The 25511-nt window shown below is 42.1% G+C and overlaps 1 protein-coding gene across 2 annotated transcripts in view; it reads left to right on the top strand.

The window, feature by feature from the left end:
* The window catches only part of PPARGC1A (PPARG coactivator 1 alpha), a 931093-nt gene that overhangs the window by 754643 nt on the left and 150939 nt on the right, over window positions 1-25511 (top strand). Inside the window, exon 1 of one of the 2 annotated variants that reach the window (XM_061583992.1) lies at window positions 6533-6596. The exons of the other annotated variant lie outside the window; for it this stretch is intronic. The gene's annotated coding sequence lies outside the window, so the exon portion shown is untranslated. Of the gene's footprint in view, window positions 1-6532; window positions 6597-25511 lie in introns of those variants that run through there. 2 annotated transcript variants of the gene reach the window in all.

Genomic DNA, 25511 nt, shown 5'->3' with positions numbered 1-25511 from the left:
GTGTGCAACAGAGAGGTTATGGCATATTAAGCTATAATCGATCCACATCATTAAGTGATCTTGAATATGCAACCCCACCACCAGAAATACCCCAGTGTACACAGGGACTAAGAGTCCTTGTATGTTGTTTGGACAAGGTTTTCAAAAAATGGGGCTAGCCTGGGAAATATCACACACAGAGCCACTCGCCTAATACTTTAGCTTTTTGGACACAACATACAAAGAATTTTGTTTCATTCTGCTCCATAATGCAGTAGGGAAATTTAATTCTGACTCCCCCTTCTAATGTCCAAATCACTAAGTATATTGCAGTTACACTGCAAAACAAAACAGATTTGGGGGGAGGGTAATGAGAATTTAAAATGTCAGTGGCAACTTTCCAAAAATTAAATTTCCATAATGCATGCATCTTTATAGTGTGCAGTCCTAAGCACACTTACGAGGGAATAAGCACCACTCAACCCAGTGGGAGAGGCCTCGGAGAATTGCACTGTTAAGCCCCCAAAGGCAGCCAGCTAGCCTCAGAGAAACATCACCAGGACAGGAGGATTCATTCCCTCTCTTCCTCTGCACAAAGAGACAGCGAAAGAAAAAGAACTCTTCCCAGTGGAGGCTCAGACTTGGCAGCCTCACAGAGCTGGCTCACCCAGTGGAGGGAAGACAATGACTCATGCCTGGATTTGGAGACCCTGAGCCCAACTCCCTGGGAAACTGTTCAGGGTGATGCTGCCTTGGTTTGGCATCTGGCTGCAAACTTACGAGCTTTCTTCTCCCCTCCTGTTGCTACAATTCAGTTGGGGTGGTTTTTTTCTCCCCATGTCTCTTTTGTCCTCCTCCTCACCTCAGCAGCCTCCTCATTGGCCCCAGTGGTAACGCCCCACCCTGCTCTCCCCTCAGCACCTGCACAGCTGCGCAAAATGTATGATGGCGTTTTGCCACTCTCCTTCCCGCCAAGCTGCAAATCAGACCCTGATGCACCCTCTCGCCCAGCAGCCTGGAGGGGAAAGGCCAAGGCTGGAGACTTAATTAGCCCAGAGTGCTGGTAACTCTAGCTGGGGTTGGGCAGAGGCCAATGAAGGGCCCCTGTGAAGGCCTGGGCCCTTGGCCAGTGCCTGAGCTGGCCACCCACTAGCACCAGGCCTGTTACTTCAGGTATGCTATGGTCACCCTGACTGATGACCTTTATTGGGATTCTCCTGAGTAGTTTTCAATAACACTGACCATGGCATCCTCCTGGAGTGACTTTGTGTGTTGGGGGTAGGGATGGAAAGAACTTTCAATTTTGGTTCTCTCACTTTCTCTTTTTTCTAGTCTTCAATTAAGTACTCCACATTTCTGCAGCAATCTGCAATTTTTTAACAAGAAAAATTCTCATGAAAATTCTCCAGCATTTTAGTACAAATTTCTCCTAATAAATATGTTTTTGTGGGCAGTTTTAACTAATGTACACATTTTTGCAAGCAATTTCTTGTCATATAAAGCATATGATATTTTTACTCATATTCATTTTTCTGCACACTTTCTCTTCATATACATTTTTGTAAACGTTTAGTTGATGAACTGCACTGCAAAATTCATATAAGTGTGAATTTTGAAGGATGAGAGTATTTCACTTCTCATATTGTTTCAGAACATGAGGATTTGATGGATTCGGCTTGAAATGCAAACTGAATTGAGTCGAATGGGGGTGGACAGCGCTGTGTTACAGCGGCTTCTGCCTACAGTCTTTCTGTTTAGACTTAATAGCAATTGTGCTGTGGGGTTCCACAGGGTTCCATCTTGCCTCCTATGTTGTTTAATATCTCTGTGAAACCTCTGGGAGGAGTTATCTGGGGATTTGGCATGTGGTTCACCAATATACAGATGACATTCAGTTCTACTTCTCTGCTTCATCTGAATCAGGAGAGGTTGTAGATGTGCTGGATTCATGTCTAGAGGCAGTGATGGGCTGGATGACGGCCAATAAATTTCAACTGAATCCCAATAAGACAGAGTTACTGTGGGTAGGCAGTTCTTGTATGTGAGAGTTGGGAAGACAAGAATATTTTGGATGGGGTAACACTCTCTAAGAAGTAGGTAAGTAGCTTGGGGGTACTCCTTAACCCACTGCTGTCATTGGAAGCCCTGATGGTCTCAGTGCTATGGATTGCCTATTTCCAACTATGGCTGATTTGCGAGCTATGGGCATTCCTGGACAAGGATAGCCTGATATGAATGGCTCATGCTTGATGACTTTGTGTTTGGATTTTGGCAATGTGTTCTATCTGGGGCTACCTTTGAAAACAGTCCAGAAACTACAGCTGGTGCAAAATGTAGTTGCCAGGTTGCTAACCAGGCAGCAAGATGGTAACATGCTCCTTAAAGCATATCACTGGCTGCCGGTAAGCTACTGGACCCAATTCAAAGTTTTGGTAATGGTCTATAAACCCTAAATGGCTCAGGGCCCAAGTATCTGCAGGAATGCCTCTTCCAATACCAGCAGATCCTTAACATGGGAGGAGGGAGCTCTGCTTGAAGTCCCCATGAGGATTCATGGTGAGGGTACTTTCAGAAGGGCCCTTTCCACAGTGGGGACATTACTCTGGAATTATATCCTCCTGAAGTTGCATCTGTCTGTTTCAGATCTGTCTGTTTAAGATTTAAATGTCAACTAAAGACATTTAAACAGGCCTTTTCAGTATGAGAGGTTAGTATTTGCCCTGAATAACAATATGTGGATTTGAGTTTTGAATGAATGCCACTTTATGAATATTTTAGTTCTGTATTTGTTTCGATCATTGATGTAATTATGTTGTTTACCCTTTGTTGTATAACGTCCTAGGCTATGTTGGGGGAAAGCTGATTGATAAATACAAATAATAAGCATAGTAATAATGTACATTTAGGTGATTTCTTTTAGGTAGGAACACCCATACTCCTTTTTTTAAAAAACTATATTGCATAATGTATCCTGCTTCTGCAAATGATGGGAAAGGGCAAGAAATTATGCAGATCATTGAAGCTCCACCCAGAACCACCACAATCTTTTCTAGTATAACCCTTCTACCTTCTCAGATTTCAACAAGCATTCCTCACATATTTTCAATTATATGTGGGTAGACAGTGGGTTTTTAAAAATAACAGGAAAGCTGAGATTCTCAGGAAGCCTCATTCTGTGTTTGGTGCTACATTCTGCACCATTGCTAGAGTTGCCAGGTCAGAAGCATCCCAAACCCTGAGATTTCAGGGGCGGGCCCTAGTGATGTCATGGGGGTGGGCCTGAGTGATGTCATTAAGCATGATTCATTAAGCATCAATCACAGTTGTTTGGAGCACAGGATTAAAACAAAAAAAAAATCTCTGATTGGCAAGAAGGGTTTAAGTGCCCTCAGGCCAGGCCAGTCACCAGAACGCCATTGTAGGAAGAAAGAAGCCTAGTGTTGTGGAGATGTTAGATGGGAGCATTTGGGAGCCCCTGAAGGCTGGAATTCTAAACACACTTACTAAGGGACTAAGCCCCATAGAACTCAACAGGACTTACTTCTGAGTAGATATAGTTTGGATTGTGCTGATGGTAAAGCTTGACTAGGGATCCTCTGCAAAGACATCCATCTCCAAGCAGGGTTGGCAACCCCCTGCCTGGAATGCCCTACCACTATCTTTTAATGTGGCTGCTCCAAATTTCTTTACAGATTTGACCCTTCACTTCAGAAAGAGGTCTGAGAAATGAGTAAGAAGATTTTCTACCCTTTCTGTCTACCCTGTGGGCTGCTATAAACTCACTTTGACAGCCGACCCAATTCCAGTGAATAATAATTGACAGAGAGAAAACACACATGGTTTGGTCTACCTTCACAGGAGGTAGCTTGGGAACAATTGTAGCCACACTTCCAAATATGTGAATTCTCTTTTACCACTATTGGGCAAGAAACAAACCATCATGCAACCAACAAGGTGCATCATTGGTGGGTTTAAAGGGGTTGAGCTGAGCATATGGAACCACTGCTATGGCTTCTATAGATGCAAGGGAGTGAGGTTAAAGGTAAATAAAATGCAAAAAGAAAAAGAAAAGACAGTGATGTTTCCTAAATGCAATACCATACCAACCACGACAAGATTCCTGTGAGTAAGGCAGACAAATTAGCATCCCACAACCAGTCAGGATTCATAACCGAAAACCAAAACTAAAAAAATCCTGGCAGCCAGTCAGCCAAGGTCACAGAAATCCCCATGCAGCACAACCTAACCTGGGTTCTGCAGTTAATGCAGAATGCTGCAGCATGATTACTGACATGAGTGAGATCCTATCAGCACATAATACCTCTGCTCTGAAATCTGCACTGGTTGCTGATTTGCTACCAGGCCAAGTTCAAGGTGTGCTTTCCATGTTATGGGTGCCGCATAGTACTTGTTGTGAGAAATCAGTCCTTTAATGTGGCAGCCCCTCTGCTTTGGAACTCCTTGCCTATTGACATTAGGCAGACACCTCTTTTCAGCTAAGATCATTTTTGTTTAGACAAGCTTATCCAGGCATGTAGAAACTATTGTGTTTTTAAATCTGTTTTTAACTCATTGTTGGTTTTTGCTAATAATTCCATTAATTCCTTTTGTAAACTGCTTTGTGGTTTTTCACAATAAAACAGTATATAAATGTAGTAAATAAAATACATAAATAAATTTGGAGTCACTGTGGCCCTTGGGACTCTTTCTACTTTTAGGAACCAAGGAATCTGCCTTACAGAGATTCAGGCCATTTGGTACTAGGGTTGCCAGGTTCATGGCCTGAGACTGATCCTGTATGAGAAGAGAAAGTCAGCCAAGTGCAGGTGTTCTTGCAACACTGAAATGGGAAAAACAAGGTGGAATTCTCCCTTCCCCCTGCACAACTTTTAAAGATACAGAAGATCTCTGGGCCTGGCAACCAAGAGGTCTTCTCTATCTTTAGTTGTGTAGGGGGAAGAGAGAATTCCACCTTGTGGTTTTTCCCATTACAGTGTTGTATTTGGTACCATCTAGTTCAGTACTGATGACGTACTAGTGTTGGCTCTCTGGGATTCCAGGCAATAGCCTTTTCCAGAAATTGAACTTTGGACCTTTGCATGCAAAGCATATGCCCCCCCCCCATTGAGATATAACCGTTCCCCTGTTTAAAAAAGTATCTTTTAAAATTGTTCTTTTCAATTCACTCTTGAATGTACATCGTACCTAGGGCAGATCCACACCATTCATTTAAAGCACATTCAACACCAATTTGAAGCAAATGAATCCCACCACAGAATCATGGGAACTGTAGTTTGTTAAGTGTGGTGAAAACTATAACTGTGAGGGGAAACTACATTTCCCGGGATTCTTTAGGGGAAGTCAACAGCCCAGGGTTTGCATACAAGAGAAAAAAACCTGAGAGACATATACTTATTCAATTTATTAGATTTTCAGATAAACAGGAAAAAAACAACAATTTTCTGGGTTGCAATGAGGTCTAGGAACTGCCTGGAGATCAACAAATCACAACCCCGACTTCACTTATTGGCTACAAACCTGAAAGGGTGGGGTTAGAGCAGCCAGCTAAGAGATCATTTCATGGAAGTTGCGAGGGGCGGCAGCTGACATTTTCTTGCATATCTCATAAACCAGACCACCTAGAAACTTACTTTTAAAAAAAAAAAATTAAAGCTGAGAGTCCAGAGATTAAGATGACTCACCCGGAGAGGACCCCCAAAAGCCCTAAACATTGCTGTGCTTGCACAGAACCCTATCATACACAGAGAGCCCAGGGAATTGCACAGAAGATATTGTGGGAGGGGCTCCTAGTAAACTGTATCCAGGGTCATCTCCCCATGCTCCTAAGGTCACAGGCTTAGTTTTCACTGAAGCTGTAAACCCATGTTTGGCCTGGACCACTTCAGACTTCAAGTGGAGATTCACAATATCAGATATTCCTCCATTCAAAAATAACACACTCCTCCACAAAGAAATATAGCATGTCAGTGTGAGAAGGCTTCTTTCTGACAGGCTAGGCCTTGAAGACTGGTGGACTGAAGGAAAGGTGAAACAGAACTCTATGAAAGATCAGGGAAAAATGCTTGTTTGTTTTGCTTTTGTACAAAGGTGCATTCAGTCCCAACCAGCAGCCTGAAGTGATAGAGTACATAGGTTTACAACTTTGGTGACAACTAGTCCTCCACAAATAATGCTAACACCTTGCCTTTTCTGTTCTTTTCTCTGGTTCTAAAATCTCCTATGCATATCTCTCCCCCACCTCACTTTGGCAAGTCATCTTAAAAATGTGTTTTTAAATGGTTTCAGATTCCTTGCAAAAACTTCACATCTGATGTTCCTTTCACTCACAAACTCTTTACCGTTCGGTGAGCCAGCTTCCACTTTAACAGAGCCAGCAAAAGCTCAGCCAATATGACAATGCTTGGAGGCTGGTATGTAGATTGTGTAATTGCTTGAATATAAATGGCAACAGCTTTGTGAACTCCCTTTTATGATAGTGGAAGGGCAAAGAATTTCTGTGGGCAGCCGTGTGACCGAGTCCTGCATGAATGAGAAGCCAACATTCTCCCCCCCCCCGCGTCGTGCTGCAGCACAGGAACTCGGGTATCCAAGAGAAGGTAAATTCTTCCAGTGCCTTGTGACTTAAGTCCCTTCTGGGAAAAGAAACAGCATAAAGAACCATTATCTAAGTACTATTTTGAAATTAGCAAACTGTGTGAATATCAGAATGAGTATTTTCTCACTGGCAAACTGCCTGGCCCTATGATGGGAGGGTGTGTGTGTGTGTGTTGGGGGGGGTTATTGGGCTTGAGCTGGAGGTGGGGTACAGTGCATCTCTTTGTACTCTGTATATAGTGACACACTGCACACATACACTGTGAAATCTCTGCCAGCAAAAGCCCAGTCATCTAGAAGGCAGATTTTGCCCTCACCACAACATTGTCCCCAAGTGGAAAATTTTACTTTCCCCTCAGAAGAATAAAAGGAAGCCATTATATATAGGAGAAAATAAAAGGGGTGTTGTTGCTCCTATCTGCAGAGCTCCATCCTGGATTTAGTTAAACTAGAACGTAATAAAATGCTGAGAACTGAGATAAATAAAAACTCAGAGAACATAATAGAAAATCTGCTGTTTTAAATAATCATCGTCATGATCATCAGAAAAAGTTGTGTTGGACCTTCAACTTTAACCCTATAAAGGTAAAACATGTTGATTAATGACAGTAATAGCTGAGGATAGGTTTAATGCAAACTTGTTTCACAAGTAAATCCTTATGCTATTGCCAGTGTGGGTGACATTCTCCTCAAATCTGGTTGGAGTCCAGCCTGGGTTGCTGCATGAAATGAGCTTGATGATGTCAGGTCAATCTCTTGTGAATTATAATTAACATGAGATAGTTTGTCAGTGATTCACCATGGCTTGGATTATTTCAGGCTGCGCACAGGAGAGGCCAGAACTGAGCTAGCATGAAAACAGAATTGTGTTTGCTTCCCTAGTCCTACCCTAAATGTATCTCAACTAGGTCTGGGTTAAGGTCATGAGCAAATTCCATGAGTAAGGAGGTTACTACATCTTCCCTTTACACTAGGAAGACAGCAATGCCACAAACTTATATTTTAATCCTATAAGTGATTGATTTTATTTTTGAGTAATGCTGAGCTACCCCCTTTAAAATGTAAGTGCTTCTTGGCTAATAGCTAAGTACATTAAACTTCAGTAGGAGTTAGGGGTGTGTGTGTGTGTGTGTGTATGTCCCCTGCCTCTCATAAGAAGGTTCATGCAGAGTATTTATTTTGGAATTCATAATGATGAAATGAAAGTTTGAGCTCATCCTCTCATTCTTGACTTGCTCCTTTCTCAGATGCACTTTACTAGGACAGGAATTAGTGTGATTGCTCATTCAAAAAAAGAAGTCACAAAAACCACAAACTGAGTTCTAGCCACAGTTAATTCAAGAGGCTGAGGGTGTATGTGTGTATGACATTAGCCTCCTCATGCATTCACAAATACGGATGTCAGGGGTGTCATTGACGGCTGACTTCTGGCTTGCACCCTCATGTTCATGCGGCATCATTGTGATGTGGTTGTACATGCATTCAGATGTATACACAAAGGTATCTTCAACATAAGAGGATATCATGATTCCCCCTTCCATAGAGGAGGCCCATGTGTGGCCAGCCCATTCACACCGATGCAGAATGTGTGGCCTGTTAAGTGATATGGCCAGCACATATATTAGCATGCAGGTGGGCATGATACTGCACTTTCCCTTTTCATTCATGAACATGTGAGTGGGGCTGTGTGAACTCTCCTTCTATGAGTGAGACTCCATGAGGGGATGAGATGCCTCAGGTGGTGATAGTATCCAGCTGTTCTGATAGTTGTCTTTCCAACCCTCCCTCAGCATTCCCAGCCCTCTCACTCAAGGGGATCTGGAATAGGGATGGGTGAGAAATTTGATTAAATTTGCATCTAAAGAAGAATCTATCAGATTTGCACTTTCTATTCAGAACAAGGGTTCTGAAACAACATGAGAGCTGAAAAACAGCCATTGTTCAAAATTTGCACTGATTGGAATTTTGCAATGCTGTTCACGAACCAATGTTTACAAAAATTCATATATTGGAGGAAAGTGTGCATAAAGATGAATACATGAGTGAAAATAACATTCAAATGCATTATGCGATGAGAAATTGCTTGCAGAAATGTGTACATGAGTCAAAACCATCATAAAAATGTGTTTATTAGAAGAAATTTACACTGAAATGCTGGAGAATTTTCATGAGGATTTAAAAAAAAATACCAGAAATTGCTGCAGAAAAGTGGAGAAGTGAAGATTAAAAATGAGAAACCAGAGAACCGAGACTGACAGAACTTTCCATCCCTAATTCAGATTGCTCAGGCTCTAACCTGTGTGCACCAGTACAGGCTAGTTCCTTTTAGTCCAATATTTAGTCATTTTAGTCCATTATTGCTCCAATAATTGATGGGATTTGTGGCCCATGGTATGTGTGTTGGGGAATCGGAGGGTCTTGAGTTCATAGTATTTTATATTGGGCCTGGAAAACCTTATTGGCAGCCCTGGTTGTGGAGGAAACTCTGCTTTAGAGTGAGTAACAGCTTTTTCTCAGCTAGTAGTTTGTGAGACCTCCCACTCAAAACTGCTCTTGGATATTTAGGTGGGTAAGTTTATTGTATATATTGGCAGTGATTCATTTGTCTTTAGAGATACGTGGAAATGGAGAGTACAATCCAGACAAGACAGAGGTACTGCTGGTGGAAGATGGTGTTCAGCTGGTTCTGGATGGGGTTGCGTTCCCCCTTAAGGATCAAGGTTCTATGTCTGGGGATGATGTTACAATAGAAAGTCTTAGAATATACAAAGGGCTTCTGTGGCACAATGCTCTGCTTATCACAGCCCTTCTTCAACAGAGGTCGTGTGGTCTCTAGAACAACTGTGTAGCACTTAGGTAGGGCTGCCTTTGAAAACTGTTTGGAAAGTTCAGTTGGTGCAAACCACTGCAGTTAGAAAACTGACTGTGACCAGGTGGTTGGAACGTATCTCACCAGTTTTAAAGTTGCTGCACTAGCTCCTAATCGATTTCTGGCCACAATTCAAGGGGCATGTTTTCACTTTTAAATCCCTAAATGGCTCGGGACTAAGAATGTAAGGAAATTTCTATATGCATTTTAAAGGAACTGGCCTAAATCAAACCTCCTGGACCAATACATTGCTTGGAACATATTAACCTTCAGATATCAAGCTTCTTTGAATGCTGTGATACTGTCCTCAGCTCAAAAACATAACAAATTGTGTACAGAAATAGATAAAATATGTTTAGAAATATGTATTGAAATAGGTACTTTGTGATAAATTACATTTTAAAATATGTATTAAACATTTTTTTTTAAAGTTCACAGATGTAAGTGGAAATGGGATAAAATGCACGTATGTATTAACATATGCACAATTGACATGGACTGAAAATAGACTGATCCATTCATCCCTTCTTGAGACCAGTGAACCTTAAGGACTTCTATTTTACTCCCATGAATCTGCCCAGATGTAAAGATCTTCTTCTTGAAGTCCTTCCTAGGACTTCCTTCCCTGCCTTCACTCAAGAGGCAAGTGGTGACCTGAGACAGGGCCTTTTCAGTGGTGGTGCCCTGTCTTTGGAATGTCCTCCCCAGGGAAGTTCACTTGTTGCTGCCTTTTGGCACCAGGTGAAGACCTTTTTATTTGTCCAGCCCCTTTAGATTTTTTTGTTTAATAGGTCTTTTTTTAATTCCAATGTGGCTTTGGTTTTATAGTGCTTTGATTCCTCTTCTACTGTTTAAGTGTTCTTTTAATTCCTTTTGGTGTTAATGAGATGAATATAAATTATTAAAAGAAAGAAAGAAAGAAAGAAAGAATAAAATGGACATTTAAAAACACTACCCTGTTTTCCATTTTATGTGTTACATTTTACTGTTGAACTTGAAGCTCTCCTGTAGTAAGGCAACCATTTTGTCTCTTATGTTTTCATTCTGCTGACTCAATACCTATAACATAGCCTGTGTGTGTGTTTAAAAAAACTGTTCCTCTATGGGTGAGAAATCGCTTCATCAGCACCGCCAAGACAAAGGTGAAAACCTGTTGTCAATTGCTAGACGTTTAATATTGTGGAATCCCAGCAAATGAGTGTTATCACTCAATTCTATTTTTTTCATTATTGTGTGCAAGCATCTCTGTGCTTTTATTACTAGTCGTGGTATATACAGAGATGATCCATTTATTTATAGGATTAGTGAGCTATAGGTGACTGAAACAAGCTGCCCCTCTGGCAAATCCAACTCTTAATGGAAGATTTCCCTAGTTTTACTGGGTGAGATGCAGTTCATCTTGTCTGGTACATGACATTCCTCCTGTTCTTACTTAATAACCACTTTTGTGTCATATCATTCTAATTACCCAGCTAGTGACGGCTTAGCAAATTTAGATATTAAATTGCATTGATCTCTTGATAGAGTGAAATTCCAAAATTCTTTTCACTGAGAAGTTAATACAGAACTTTCAGAGGTCAGAAGCCCATGCCTTATCCAGCAAAGCACCTTGTCCACCCGAAACTATTCCAAAGAGTACTTCTGCTGTATGTCTTAATGAACAGAACCATTGTATTCAGTAAGATTCTTATCAGCAGGGTCCTGCTTCCTACCATGCACATTTGCTGTGAGTCACCAAATTAATTAATGGAGAAACTTTATTTTAAAATAGAGCAGTGGAGCTGATTGAGTATTCTTCTCTTCATTTATTAATGTTTCCACCCCTATGGCTACAAGTTACGTTCGTTATTTTTCTTTTCTCTCCAGTCTGTGTACAGTGTAGCATTATAAGTTGAATTACCAAGAATTAAACTCTTGTAAAGAGCCAAGTGCATTCCTTCACATGCAGTTAGTTTAGTTTTGTAGTTGTCTTTTAAAAATGTGTCATCAAGGCCATATGCCAAGATAACCAAGTAGCCTGGCAGGTGCAGCTCTTCTGGGCATGGAGATGTAATGGCTGCGAAAGGATCAGCTGTTAGAATTTCTGCATGTCAACTATGGTCCCTTTCCAAGGAACCCCGGGGCTGAACTACCATGGATGATGTTGGAGTGCTCCTGCACAGGAACACAGGAAGCTGCCTTATATTGAGGCAGACCGCTGATCAATCTAGCTCAGGATTGCCTGCCCTGCCTGCCAGCAGCTCTCCAGAGCTGTAGACTGGATACATTCCCAGCCCTATCAAATAGATTGACCCTAGGACGTTTTGCATGCCAAGCAGATGCTCTGCCACTGAGCTGTAGCCTTTCCCTACTCATAGGTGTCAAGCTCTGCTCCCATAATTGCCTCTGATCTAGGAAAAGAGAAAGCCCCCACCCCCTCCAAAGGCGTTCTAGAAAAAACCAGAATAAACTAGACTGTAGTTTTAGATGTAGTACTGTTCTTCCATTCATATTGTTAGGATTAGCCTCTTTTACTAGGATCCCACTTTGGGTTTTGTATTGCAGTATCAAGGGTGTTTCATGTTCACATAAGAGGTATCCATTTATGTGAAACAAATTACATTTTTAAGATTAAAATTAAAATATTCATAGCAGTTTACAAAATAGTCATAAAAAGCGAGGTGGGTGGGATGGGAGGCAGGACCAGCAAGGCAAACAGTGTAAAATCAGAATAAAACAGCCACCAGTCCCTACGTGAGTGAAAGTCAAAGTCTAAGCTAACAGCACCTTCCAGCTGTGAACCTTCTGCCTGCCAGGTGCCAATTTGCTCTGCCCCCAACTCCTATTCTGGACAAACAATTCAGATTCACGAGGGATACCATGATTGATGATTCTGAAGTCCCAAGAGACTCCCCCTGTCTTTCTCCGAGAACAATCAAAGCAGTTTCAATACCTCTGTCCCCCTTCCTGCTCTAGGCCATTTTGTCCCTGAAAATGCATTCTGGAAGGCTGGGAAACTTCCAGCATGGCATGTGATGCCACATGGAGAGCTGGTGCTCAAAGTGGGGGGATTTACAGAAACGTATGAGCTTTGTGCACAAGTGGAAGTTCCTTTGAGTCCAAGCACATGTGCCTGCCTATCATTGGACTGGGAGTAAGCAATGGTCTCAAGTGGGTCAAACCCAGCTATGGTACAGGTAGATACCTTTCTATTGTCCTGTGTCTCATCTTCGGGCAGATAGCATATCAGACTTGTCCTTCTCGTGTATTTTTTGACAGCATTTTCATTTTGCTATGCTAATAAGGAGTCTTTTAGAGCTGAAATAAATTTGATCTTCAATTTTAATATGAATTTTCTTCAAATGTTTTCCAAATATGTATCAGATATTTGGCACTGGATATTACTTGGCATTCAAATATCTGAAGTATTTTTGTATATATTTGGTAGTTTATAGCTGACAATATTTGATAGATGACATGCAATGGTATTTGTTTTTTGACAGCATTTGACAGCTGCTATTTGCCATTTGTTACTTGATACTTGACACAAACCAAAGAATCAAGAGACTGCCAGTGAGTTTAAAGCATTCAGGTTTGTCTGTATGCCAAAATGGCGTATTCTATCCCTTGCATATTATGCTGCTGAGAGCATTCTAGGGGAGAGCAAATAAAGCACTGCAGCAAGCAATTCAGGTATAGAGGGATATAAGAAAACAAAACCCCAGCCCAGAGGCCTGAATGCATAGAGTCCATTGTGTCTGGGATTAATGGAAAACTTGATCATCCAGTTATTATAGACAGTAACTGTAAACCCTGTGAATGTTCCCACTGTTTCCTGTGCAGATTTACACACTTGTGGGTTCTGCGCTGAAGGATCATGGGAGGATTATCTCTGTTCTATTTGTTTTATTAAGCTAATTAAAGTATTTTAGACTAGGAAGTACTTTTCCAGTTATTCTGAAAATAATCAAGGGATAAACAAACAAACAAAAAGGTGTGCCATATAGGTTTTGTGAACACACATGTAATGCAGTGTTGTAAAATCATCTAAAAATCAACAGCATTATCCAGCCAAGAATTTTTAATTTCCATTGATTTCAGCAGGAGAGAGAAGTATCTACTTAACTTGTTGAAACTGGCCATGACTTAACAGGCTGATCTACTTCACTGTGGATTTACAGCTAAATCTCTGAACATTTGTGAGCAGGGGAGACACAAGACAGTACTATCCTTTTACTGTTTTGTAAGGCTACAGTGCTGTCATAACTGAAGAAAGGGAGCAAGATTTGGTTCTGGCTCATGCATAACCAATAAAATTCCTAATTAAGGGATAGATTCTGCCCTTTGGTACTTGGGTGTAACTCTCATGAGTACAAAATAATGGTTTTATTTTATTTTATTTTTATTCAGGTCAGAATCTGAATCTGATGTGCCAATCTGTTAAGATGTATTTTCTGGGTTGAAAAGTAGACTGGGGTGGGAATATCAGTGGAGCAAATTTCATCAAAGGTGGCTAAAAATAAGACTGTAAAATAATTTAAAAAGTTTCCATTTAGGCTCTGCATTCACATTTTGGTTAGAGACCAACAGAATGCTAGCACAGTCTTGAATCAACCCTTGTCCTCCAACATACTCTAAGTGAGATTGATTGGTTAAAGGCACCTGAAAATCCCAGTTCTGCAGCACTGAGGATGCCCCATGTAAGTCTCCCATGTGGAGAGAGGCACAGCTCATTGGTAGAGCACAATGCTTACATACAGAAGGTCCAAGACCTAATTCTTGACATCTCTAGATAAAAGGAATCTGTCAGTCAAAGTAGACAGTCTTGGATCCGACCCAGTATAAGGCAGTTTGATACGTTTACATATGTTGCAAAGACAACAGGCATCCTACAAGGAAACTGCACCCCCACACCACTCTTATTCCATAATCTGCATGCTCTTGTGTCTCTTTGTGGAGAACCATTCATATTCAGTGTCTTCCTCTTTGCTGCCCCCTACAGAAAAGCTGTTCCAAGTGATAGCTGACATGACAACCTGAAAATCTGCATGTCGTCTTTGAAACTGGTCTCGGACGTGTCGCGAAGGTGGCCCAAATAGTCATGGTTGGATTCCATGTAGGGCCATCCTAAATAATAACTCCCTGCCTCACACAGAGAGAGACCTGACATTTTGAATTTAATGTTTTCACCATTTCACCACACTGGCTCTTGTGGCCCTACAAATGTGGAATCTCTTCTGTGCTTTACCACAGTTGCTTCTGAAAACCTGAGTAGCAGTCCCTGTGATTAGATGAGACCTGTACAGCTGTACGAGCCCAAACACATCCTACCAGCAATGTCTGGTGGCCTACCTAGAGGGTGGCAGTAAGCATTTTTTTCCTGTTTACCTTGATTTCTGCACCAGGGTAACCCAAAGTCTGTACCAAGAAAAGCTGGATTCTCTCGGCCTATGTAACATGCATGCTATACATTATTTAGCATAATTTGTTATGCTTCTGTTACTCAGGAGGAGGGATAGTGAGTTCTGCACAGTTCCTGATGCTCTGCCCTGACCAGTGGACTATCCCTGACTCCATTTTCAGTTTTAATGATCTCACTGGATGTTGCTCACATACTTGTTTCAAGTTTATCTTCCCAATTTACAGAATGAAAGCCAAGATTCTCGGGATGCCAGATCCTCCTGATACTGTACAATACACACAGCCATTGGTTCTTTTGAACTCTAATGGTAGCCCTCTAGTCTTCTTCCTTACAAATCAACCATAAAAGCATACACACTACCACCACCCCATATGACACACTCACAAGTCCCTGTCCATGGCGTTAGAAAGATTTCTTTTTTATGATGACTAGAGGAAATTTTAACCTTTTATGTTCAGGTTTAGATGCAAGAGGAATCTAGTCTATATGATCCATATCTAGGGCTGATTCACACAGCAGATAAACTTTGTATTAAAGACAAAGCTTTTCCCATCGCGATAGATTTTCAATCTTCACACACTCTTCCAATCCCCTGTTTTCCATTCACATTTAGTACTGCTGTTTCCTTATGGCCCCACCCCCAAATTTACATGTTTGATCCCTCTAGAGTATTGCTAATGGAGAAGAGGAGGGAGTTTGCTGAAGTTGGGAGAGCGTGGGGGTGCAGTTTGTACGAAAAACTTTATTCCGTCAGTTTAATTTCCTCCTGACATATTTCTAGCAAAAAACACTTTTTATTAAGTACTTATGAAATGCAATTTTTAGTGGAAGAGTGTGTGTGTCACATCGGTAATTGGGCATATGGAACTCAGAATGGAGAGGAGGGTGCAATCCCTATGACTGTTGGGCTTAAAGGCTGAAGATGGGAGAGAGCCTCAGCATGAAATTGACATGACACTGACTAGACCCCTGTCCTATTCCTAGTAAAACCCTTTTTTCTTTTTTTAAATTAGGTAGTCCAAGGCAGGTTTTGTGTGTGTGTGAGAGAGAGAGAGACTAAAATGATGCTGCAATGAAAAGTAGATGATGATGACTCCCCCACTGTGCAGGGAAGTCGTGGAGGTAGTTCAGCTTCTCTTTTGCAAAGCCCAAGGGAGTTTGGGTGGAAATAGCTCAAAAGAAGGAAGTGAAGGAAGGCAGTTTACCGGGGGGGGGGGAGAAAGGAGGCCTGCAGCAGTTCAGGAGTATTCAGTTGGAAGTTGCTTCTTGAGCCACTGGAAGTAAAACAGAATTCATGGAGAGTTTAGTGGGTGGAGAAAGGGGAGTATCTGAAAGTGATGATCCACCCCCCAGCAAAAAACATGAGAGGAAAGAGCCTACATGGGAGGAGCACAGCGAAGCGGAGACAGTTTTTCCTTCACTTATAGCATTTTTAGCGGGTTGCTTTGATTTACATTTAAAGGGAAAAGCAGCTACACACCTTCCCTTAGTCTGCAATGTCATGTAAACTGTGCCAATTAAACCAGGGTGCAGGTGGCACCCGTCTCATATTAAATCTCCATGTGAACCAGCCTCTAGTCCCTTTTAATTGAATGGGTTCTGTTATTCATTGCACAGATGTCAGTAGGGGTATAAGAGACCCAAGGTATGAAATGACTTTTTTGTTAGGAGAATGGCTCTCCACTATGAATCCAAGACCAGGAAACAAACGGGAAGTGAGTTTTTTCCTCTTCTTCAATGTACTGACCTCCTTTCATGCCATTTACTGTGAATTAAATCTGCGAGTGAGAACCAGTTTAGGCATGTGGAGCAGCACTGGCAGCCGTTGCTGCCGAGGAACAAGATTTATGTTTCTAAGGAACTGCAACAAAGAAAAATGGGGGTGGGAGGAAGGAGTTAAGATCCAGTAGCTGTCACTGTGTACAAGTACCTATGGTTGGTCAGGGGAGGGGAAAAAAGCTTCAATTAGATCATCCCATGCCGCTTTTGCAGTGTGCGCTCGTCTCTGAAAGTTCAGAATGAAACAGCTGTGAGCGTGTGGGGTTTAGCACATGTCATACCATTACAGCTTTCAAAAATCAAATGGTGGGATAAAATCAGTTGTGACCTGCTTGAGACATGTGATTGCACAAATGGCATGACTGTTGCTTGTTGTTCCCTTGGGAATGATTAGTAACAGCAAACAAACTCGTGAAAGGGATACACTGAAGGCAGAGGGTTTTTTCCCTGTCTTTTTCATAGCTTCTACCATGCAGAACTATTCATCCATACTGAGCCCAGAGCTATCAAACAGTGTCACCCCCTCCCCCCAATTTTTTAGGTCGTAAATAACTTGTGAAGGAAGCACATACATACAGCTGTAGCAAAGATGTCAAGAAAAGGATTGTTTATGTAGCGAAGAGGCACAGGGTGAACCCAAAGTAGATATAACTGTGAAGAATAATATAAACCTCTTTCTCCTCCCCACCCACCCCCTTAGACAGGGAGCCACCTATCCCAATTGCTGATATCAGATCACCCAGGAGACCTAAATCTGCCAGAAAAGTGCATAGTACTGTATATATTTTCTGCACCTCTGTCTCTGACAGAGCTTGGAAAAGTTACTTTTTTGAACTACAACTCCCATCAACCCAATCCAGTGGCCATGCTGGCTGGGGCTGATGGGAGTTGTACTTCAAAAAAGTAACTTTTCCAAGCTTTGGTCTCTGATTAGAAACCCATGAGTTCATAGCAAAGCATCATGTGGTGGCTTTTACGGGCCAGGGTCCACTTTGTCAGACAGCAGGACATTAAACATGTGCTTCAACTTGAGCTTGGAAAGTGTGTGATCTTATGATCGGCGTCTTTTATGTAATAGCAATCCGAACCTTCCTGAGTCCTCCTCCATGCAAATACCAGATGTAGCTGACTTTCATATTAAGCAGCAGAATGTCCTCTGTAACAAGCTGCTGTTTTAAAACAACCAATATTTGTATATATCTCAAATTGCCCAGAAGATATTTTTGTCTGCTTATTTGCATGATATGGAAACAGTTTTCAGCAGTGAGTGTTTTAAGCTATTTTGATGCGGCTTTCCTTTTATTTATTTATTTATTTATTTATTTATTTATTTTATTTCGTTTCATTTCTAGACCGCCCATAGCTAGTAGCTCTCTGGGTGGTGTACAAAACTGGATTAAAATACAATAATATAATAAAATCAATAACACATAGCAGCAAGTTAACTAACAAAATTACACGTAAAAACATTAAAATGCCTGGGAGTATAGCCAGGTCTTAACCTGGCGCCTAAAAGAAAGTACCGTAGGCGCCAGGCGTATCTCCTCAGGTAAGCTGTTCCAGAGTTCGGGGGCCACCACAGAAAAGGCCCTAGATCTAACAACAATCCTCCAGGCTTCCTGATGAGTTGGTACCCGGAGGAGGGCCTTAGATATTGAACGAAGTGAACGGGTAGGTTCATAGCGGGAGAGGCGTTCCACAAGGTATTGCGGTCCCACACCGTATAAGGCTTTATAGGTCAAAACCAGCACCTTGAATCTGGCTCGGAAACAAATAGGCAGCCAGTGCAGGCGGGCCAGGACAGGTGTTATATGCGCAGACCGATAGGTCCTTGTCAACAACCTGGCTGCTGCATTTTGCACTAGCTGGAGTTTCCGAACAGTCTTCAAGGGCAGCCCTACGTAGAGTGCATTACAGTAGTCCAATCTAGAAGTTACCAGAGCGTGAACAACTGAGGCGAGATCGTCACTGTCCAGATAGGGGCGTAGTTGGGCTACTAGGCGAAGATGGTAAAATGCATTCCGTGCCACCGACGCCACTTGAGCCTCAAGCGACAAGGAAGGGTCAAAAAGGACCCCCAAACTACGAACCTGTTCCTTCAAGGGGAGTGTAACCCCATCTAGAACAGGATGAACATCCACCGTCTGGGCAGGTAAACACCAACAGTGTCTCGGTCTTGTCTGGATTGAGTTTCAGTTTATTAGCTCTCATCCAGTCCATTATCGCGGTCAAGCAACGGTTCAGCACATCAACAGCCTCACCTGAAGAAGGTGAAAAGGAGAAGTAGAGCTGCGTGTCATCAGCGTACTGATGACAACTCACTCCAAAACTCCTGATGACCGCACCCAGAGGCTGCATGTAGATGTTGAAAAGCATGGGGGACAGAACCGACCCCTGAGGGACTCCACAATGGAGAGTCCAGGGTGTCGAGCAATGTTCCCCAAGCATTACCTTCTGGCAACGATCCGCCAAGTAGGAGCAGAGCCACTGCCAAGCAGTGCCCCCAACTCCCAACTCTGCGAGCCTCCCCAGAAGGATACCATGGTCGATGGTATCAAACGCCGCTGAGAGATCAAGGAGAATCAACAGAGTCACACTCCCCCTGTCCCTCTCCCAACAAAGGTCATCATACAGGGCGACCAAGGCTGTTTCAGTGCCAAAACCAGACCTAAAACCGAATTGAAACGGATCCAGATAATCGGTTTCATCCAAAAGCGCCTGGAGCTGGCCAGCGACCACCCACTCCAAGACCTTGCCCAAAAAAGGGACATTAGCCACCGGTCTATAGTTGTTCAAAACATCTGGGTCCAAAGAAGGTTTCTTTAAAAGCGGTCTTACTACTGCCTCCTTGAGACTGCCAGGGACTACTCCCTCTCTCAAGGAGGCGTTTATCACCTCTTTGGCCCAGCCGGTGGTCACAGCCCTGCCGGCCTTCACCAGCCAAGATGGGCAAGGGTCCAGAGCAGACGTGGCCGCCCGCACCATTCCAAGCACCTTGTCCACTTCCTCGAGCTGCACCAACTGAAATTCATCCAACAATGAAGGACAAGACCGTGTTCTGGAGTGATCAAAAGGGTATATATTTAGGAATGTGTGTTCTCTCTCTTTCTCACTCTTCCCTTTTGAAGTCAACAAAGTATCTAATTTGAGCATAGGAGAGGAATAGTTGGAAATAGTACATAGATGTATGTTTGAACTTGGGAAAACTTGGGAAAACTTTTGAGAATCCGCGCTTGAAAACAGTTGCTTCTAAATTCTTTCACTTTGGGGATGAACTAATCCATCATCTCAGTCGTCATGGAGAAAGGATCTCTCCTCCAGCTCTTTCCCCGCAAGATCCATTCCTTTGGACTTCTGTGCCCATCCTTCTCACCCACATTTATTTTATTTATGTATTGCCTATTGTAAATTGTATTGTTTTTATTGATATATTTTTATATTGATGTATTTTTATATTTGTGTTTTTTTGTAAGCTGCCTTGAGGGCCTTTTGGCCAAAAGGCGGGGTAGAAATAAACAACAACAACAACAATACAATAATAATAATACCAACAACAACAACAACTTGAATAGCTCTGAGTCAAGCATTAATTTTCCCATGTATAATCGAGAATGTTGTCTATTTCTCTTCCTGTCAAGCTGGGTGATGGGCAAGGTGAAAGGCGAGCAAGCTGCAGTGGGACAATGCAGAGACAACCCTTATGAAAGCCTGTCACTGGGAATAGAAAGGACAGAAGTGGGAGGGGCAGCAGCATCCCCTCTTGTTCAAAACAGCTAGCAAACTTGATATAGGAACTTTTATAGGAGATCAGACAGAACCAGATGACCCATTGTGACCTATTGCTGTTAAGGAGCATTGTTGCTGATCTGGTCACTTTCCCTATGGACCTCTTTGTCCTTTGGTCAGAGCTGGGGTGGTGGTGCACAGCTTAAATTGCTGCATCTCATCCCTCAGATGATCCCAAGCATCAGGACTTGGTGCAGCATCATGTCCACAAATTTATTTATTATTTGATTTATATCCCGCCCTTCCTCCCAGCAGGAGCCCAGGGCAGCATGTGGAATCCAGGAGCAATTTCCACGTGGGAAAAGAATAACACATTTAATGTAGTTCTGATTGCTGCATCATTTTTCAGTAGATACAAATAATAGTATTTTGCAAGTATATAGTACACACTGCAAGTATTCAAACTGTTTCAGATAGTTTATCTGAATAATCTGTATAAAATACTCCCCATATTATAGATTCCTTCATTTATCCTCTTATTGTTAATGTGCCCTTGTTCTCCAAGCAGCATGAAGTTCCAGGGGTGCAGCACTGATCTGGAGGTTTATGTAATATGTGCAATTATTTGCAAATATTGTACAAATATTGAAAATAAGTAACTGAAAATAAATTAATACAGGTTGGACACAGTTGGGTGTATCTCTTAAACACTCAAAGAGACAACCAAACTCTACAGCTCTGACATCAGATTTTGAGGGAGACCACCAGTATCCAAATATGCTCTTAGCTTTTTCAGTGCCCCCCAAATTCAACTCTTTGACCCTGTCTGGCGTGAAACTGCAGTCTGTACTTTACATACACACATGAGAGTAAGAGGCAACATAACAGAAGTGTATAAAATTATGCAAGGTGTGGAGAAAGTGAACAGAGAAAATCTTTTCTCCCTCTCTCATAACACCAGAACTCATGGACATCCAGTGAAGCTGAATGTTGGAAGATTCAGGACAGACACAAGAAAGTACTTTTTCATACTGCATGTACTTAAACTATGGAATTCGCTTCCACAAGAGGCAGCAATGGCCACTAACTTTGATGAGTTTTAAAAGAGGATTATATAAATTCATAGAGAATAAGGCTATCAGTAGCTACCAGCCACGATGGCCATGTTCTACCTTCACTGTTGGAGCCAGTGTGCTTCAGAATACCAGTAGCTGGAAACCACACGAGGGAAGAGTGCTGCTGTGCTCAAGCCCTGTTTGTGGGCTTCCCATGGACATCTGGTTGGCCACTGTGAGAACAGGATGCTGGGCTAGATGGGCCACTGGTCTGATCCAGCAGTCTGTTCTTACATCCACACACCCTGCCTCTCTCCCACTGTAGCTGTCTTCATCTTGTCCACACCACAATAGCTTTATGTAGGAGTTTGCAACACACAATGTTCTAAACCAGGGATGAGGGTAGGAGAGCACTCGAAAGTCATTCCCGTGGCATCCCGTGGCATGCAGGTTGCCCTTCAGATCTTTGCTTGAATAGTGTGGAGGGCTGTCGAGTTGCTAAGCATGTTTGGTTGAATGTAGGGATAGGTGCATCTGTCACATGTGGTTTCTCTCCATTTCTCATCTTTCCAATCTTTAGTTCTCCATATTTCCACATCAGCTTGTAAGATTTTTCTTAAAAAAAAAAAGTCCTCATGGAAATTCATTTTAGTGTGAACATTTTTGTGTGAAATTTTATGTAATATACACATTTTACATAGCAATTTTCTCTAAGAGAATGCATTTTTGTATGTTATTTTCATGAATATATGCATTTTTATGTTCACTCTAGTGTATGCATACATGACTTGACTGAAGAACTGCACTGCAGATGCCATTTTATCAGGAGGTCCATTCTGCACAACATAGGAAACGGACCTTTAGTGTGGTGGCACCTACCCTGTGGAATTTCCTCCCTTAAATATTAGACAGGCACCATCTCTGTTATCTGTTTGGCACTTATTAAAGATCTTCCTCTTTCAGGTTGAGACCTTATCCCAGTCTGCATCTTTGTTGGAATTGCTTTTTAATATGTTTTTAAACCTTTTTTTTAAAAACTATATGTTTTTAACCTTTATTTAAAGATGTCTTGAAAGCTTTTTAAAAATGTTTTTAAAGATGTTTTGTTTTAATGTATTTTAAAGTCTGTTTTTGTGATGTTTTAAAGTGTTTTTAGTGCTTTGTTTGCTGCCCTGGGCTCCTGCTGGGAGGAAGGGTGGGATGTAAATCAAATAATAAATAAATAAAAGTATATTCTATGCATTAAGGAAAAGGAGAAAAAACGCAGTTAGGCCTAACCTCATCAATCACATCAAAGCATGCAAATTTCAGAAATAGAAAAAAAAAGTGTATTAAAATGTGAATGAAAGATGCAACCCTTCCAGTAGGTGACAAAAATAATAAATGCTCTTGTGTAATATAGCTTGCATAGCTCAAATTCTTCTCCTCCAATATCCTCCCTTTATGTTCCATTGATAAAATTGTGCATAATATTCAGATTTTCCAAATTATCAGGAATAGCACATGCCCCTGGCAGCTACAACACTTGACTTCTTTATAAGGGTGCTCTTGCAATATAAAATAGGCGCCATCTCTGATCTTTTCAGCACCTACTGAAGACCTTCCTCTTTCAACAAGCCTTTTAAGTAGAGACTTTATCCTAGTCTGCATCTGTTTTGGAATTGCTTTTAAAGATGTTTTTAAACAATATGTTTTCATGATGTTTTATTTTTAAGATGTTTGTTTTTGAGATGTTTTAAGATATTTTTAGTGTTTTGTTCTTTGTTTGCCCTCCTAGCCTCCTTTTGGAAGGACAGGATAGAAATTTAAATGATGATGTTGATGATGGGATTGTGGGCTGCTAAAACTGCCATTTTTTAGCTTTCAGTGCCCTCCCTCAGGTTACTATAAATTAAATCTCTGAGTTGCAGGTGGATGCTTTTTTAAAAAAAAGTATTTCCATCTGGCTAGTGGATGTGCCGTGTAAGATTTTAAATCTGTTTATTTATTTATTTCATTTTTAAACCGCCCATAGCGAATAGCTCTCTGGGCGGTGTACAAAAGATTAAAAGTACAGAAATACAAAATATCACAATAAATAAACTGAAACAAAGAGATTTAAAATTGTAACATTAAACGCTTTAAAATGCCTGGGAGCATAGCCAGGTCTTAACCTGGTGCCGAAAAGATAGAAGCGTCGGCGCCAGGCGTATTTCTTCGGGGAGGCTATTCCACAATTCGGGGGCCACTACAGAAAAGGCCCTAGATCGAGTAACTGTCCTCCGGGCTTCCCAATGGGTTGGTACCCGGAGGAGGGCCTTAGACGCTGAGCAAAGTGACCGGGTCGGTTCATAGCGGGAGAGGCGTTCCACAAGATACTGCGGTCCCACGCCATGTAAGGCTTTATAGGTCAAAACCAGCACCTTGAATCTGGCTCGGAAGCAAATAGGTAGCCAGTGCAAACGGGCCAGAACAGGTGTTATATGCGCTGACCGGCTGGTCCTCGTCAGCAGTCTGGGTGCTGCGTTTTGCACTAGCTGAAGCTTCCGAACTGTCTTCAAGGGCAGCCCTACGTAGAGCGCATTACGGTATCCAACCTAGAAGTTACCAGAGCATGAACAACTGAGGCGAGGTCATCCCTGTCCAGATAGGGGCGTAGCTGGGCTACCAACCGAAGGTGGTAGAATGCATTCCTTGCCACCGTGGCCACTTGCGCCTCCAGAGACAAGGAAGGATCGAAAAGAACCCCAAGACTATGAACCTGTTCCTTCAAGGGGAGTGTAACCCCATCTAGAACAGGGTAAGCATCCACCATCTGGGCAGGGAAGGCATTCACCAACAGTGTCTCAGTCTTGTCTGGATTGAGTCTCAGTTTATTAGCTCTCATCCAGTCATCCAGTCATCCAGCGAAGATCAAATCAAGAGTGTGACCCGATACATGCGTTGGGCCAGTAACAAATTGAGACAGCCCCATGGTTGTCATGGAGGCCATGAAGTCCTGAGCCGCCCCAGATAAAACAGTCTCGGCATGAATGTTGATGTCCCCCAACACCACAAGTTTGGGGGACCTCAGCAATACCTCCGAGACTATCTCTGTCAGCTCAGCTAGGGAAGCTGTTGGGCAGCAAGGTGGGCGGTACACCAACAGGATTCCCAGTCTGTCTCCTTGACCCAGCACAAGGTGGAGGCACTCTAGACCAGTCGTCATCCAGCTGACATTTTACAGGGTTAGCTTTGCTTTTAGGGCTTAACAAGTGAGGCGCTGCAAAAAAAAAAGTTACAGTATGGAGTGCTGGTGCTGAGTTTTTTAGCCATTCCATCCCACTGCTCTCCCATACAGTTTTCTGTTTCCCCTGCAGCAGTCATTCAACATTCCATGTGTACTGAGTATCCTGAGTCTTCATTTGGGTTGTTTGGGTTCTTTTATCTACATTTGGGATGGGGGTGGTGGTTGGACACATTGGTACCCAGTGCCAGCTACACTAAGTCTTGGATTTCTCCAGTGACTTCTGTGGGCAACTATTACTTCAGTCCCCGAAAAACATTTTAAAAAAACTTTTTAGTATAATCAAGAAAATGATATATCCAGACAATGAGATTATTCTCTCAACCCTTTTTATATCTATGTATGTTTTCTTTTCCAGCCAGTCCACTCTATTCTCCGTCCTACCTACTCTTCTGTTTTTTCTCCCAACAGGCAGTCATGCCCACTAAATGAACTCAGTCCCCATTGAACTGTTTTGGGGTTCAATCACTAGGAAAAAAAGAAGCTGTTTTGTGCTTCTGCAATCCTTGGGGTTCCCATATTCCCTGAGCCTGCTGATAACTACCTCTTGTATGTGGTTACATGAATGCTCTCACTCTCCCCTAAAAGATCAGAAAGAGAATGTAAATGTTTGCAATGTGCTTTCCCTTCTTGGTTTTTTTGTGCTTTGAGTGCTCTTTTGCAGACAATGTACTTTGCCTGAAAATAATAATAATGCATGTGAACACATTGACTCTAGGGCTCTGCATAGTGCAAACCCTACTATTTTGTGCGCAGTCCATTTATATTGACTGACTGATTATATTTATAGCCCTCTTTTAAAACAACCAGGCTTCCAGTGTG

The sequence above is a fragment of the Rhineura floridana genome, chromosome 9 (genome assembly GCF_030035675.1).
Source record: "Rhineura floridana isolate rRhiFlo1 chromosome 9, rRhiFlo1.hap2, whole genome shotgun sequence".
Classification (NCBI taxonomy): Eukaryota; Metazoa; Chordata; class Lepidosauria; order Squamata; family Rhineuridae; genus Rhineura; species Rhineura floridana.
This window is presented reverse-complemented; position numbering and strand designations above follow the sequence as displayed.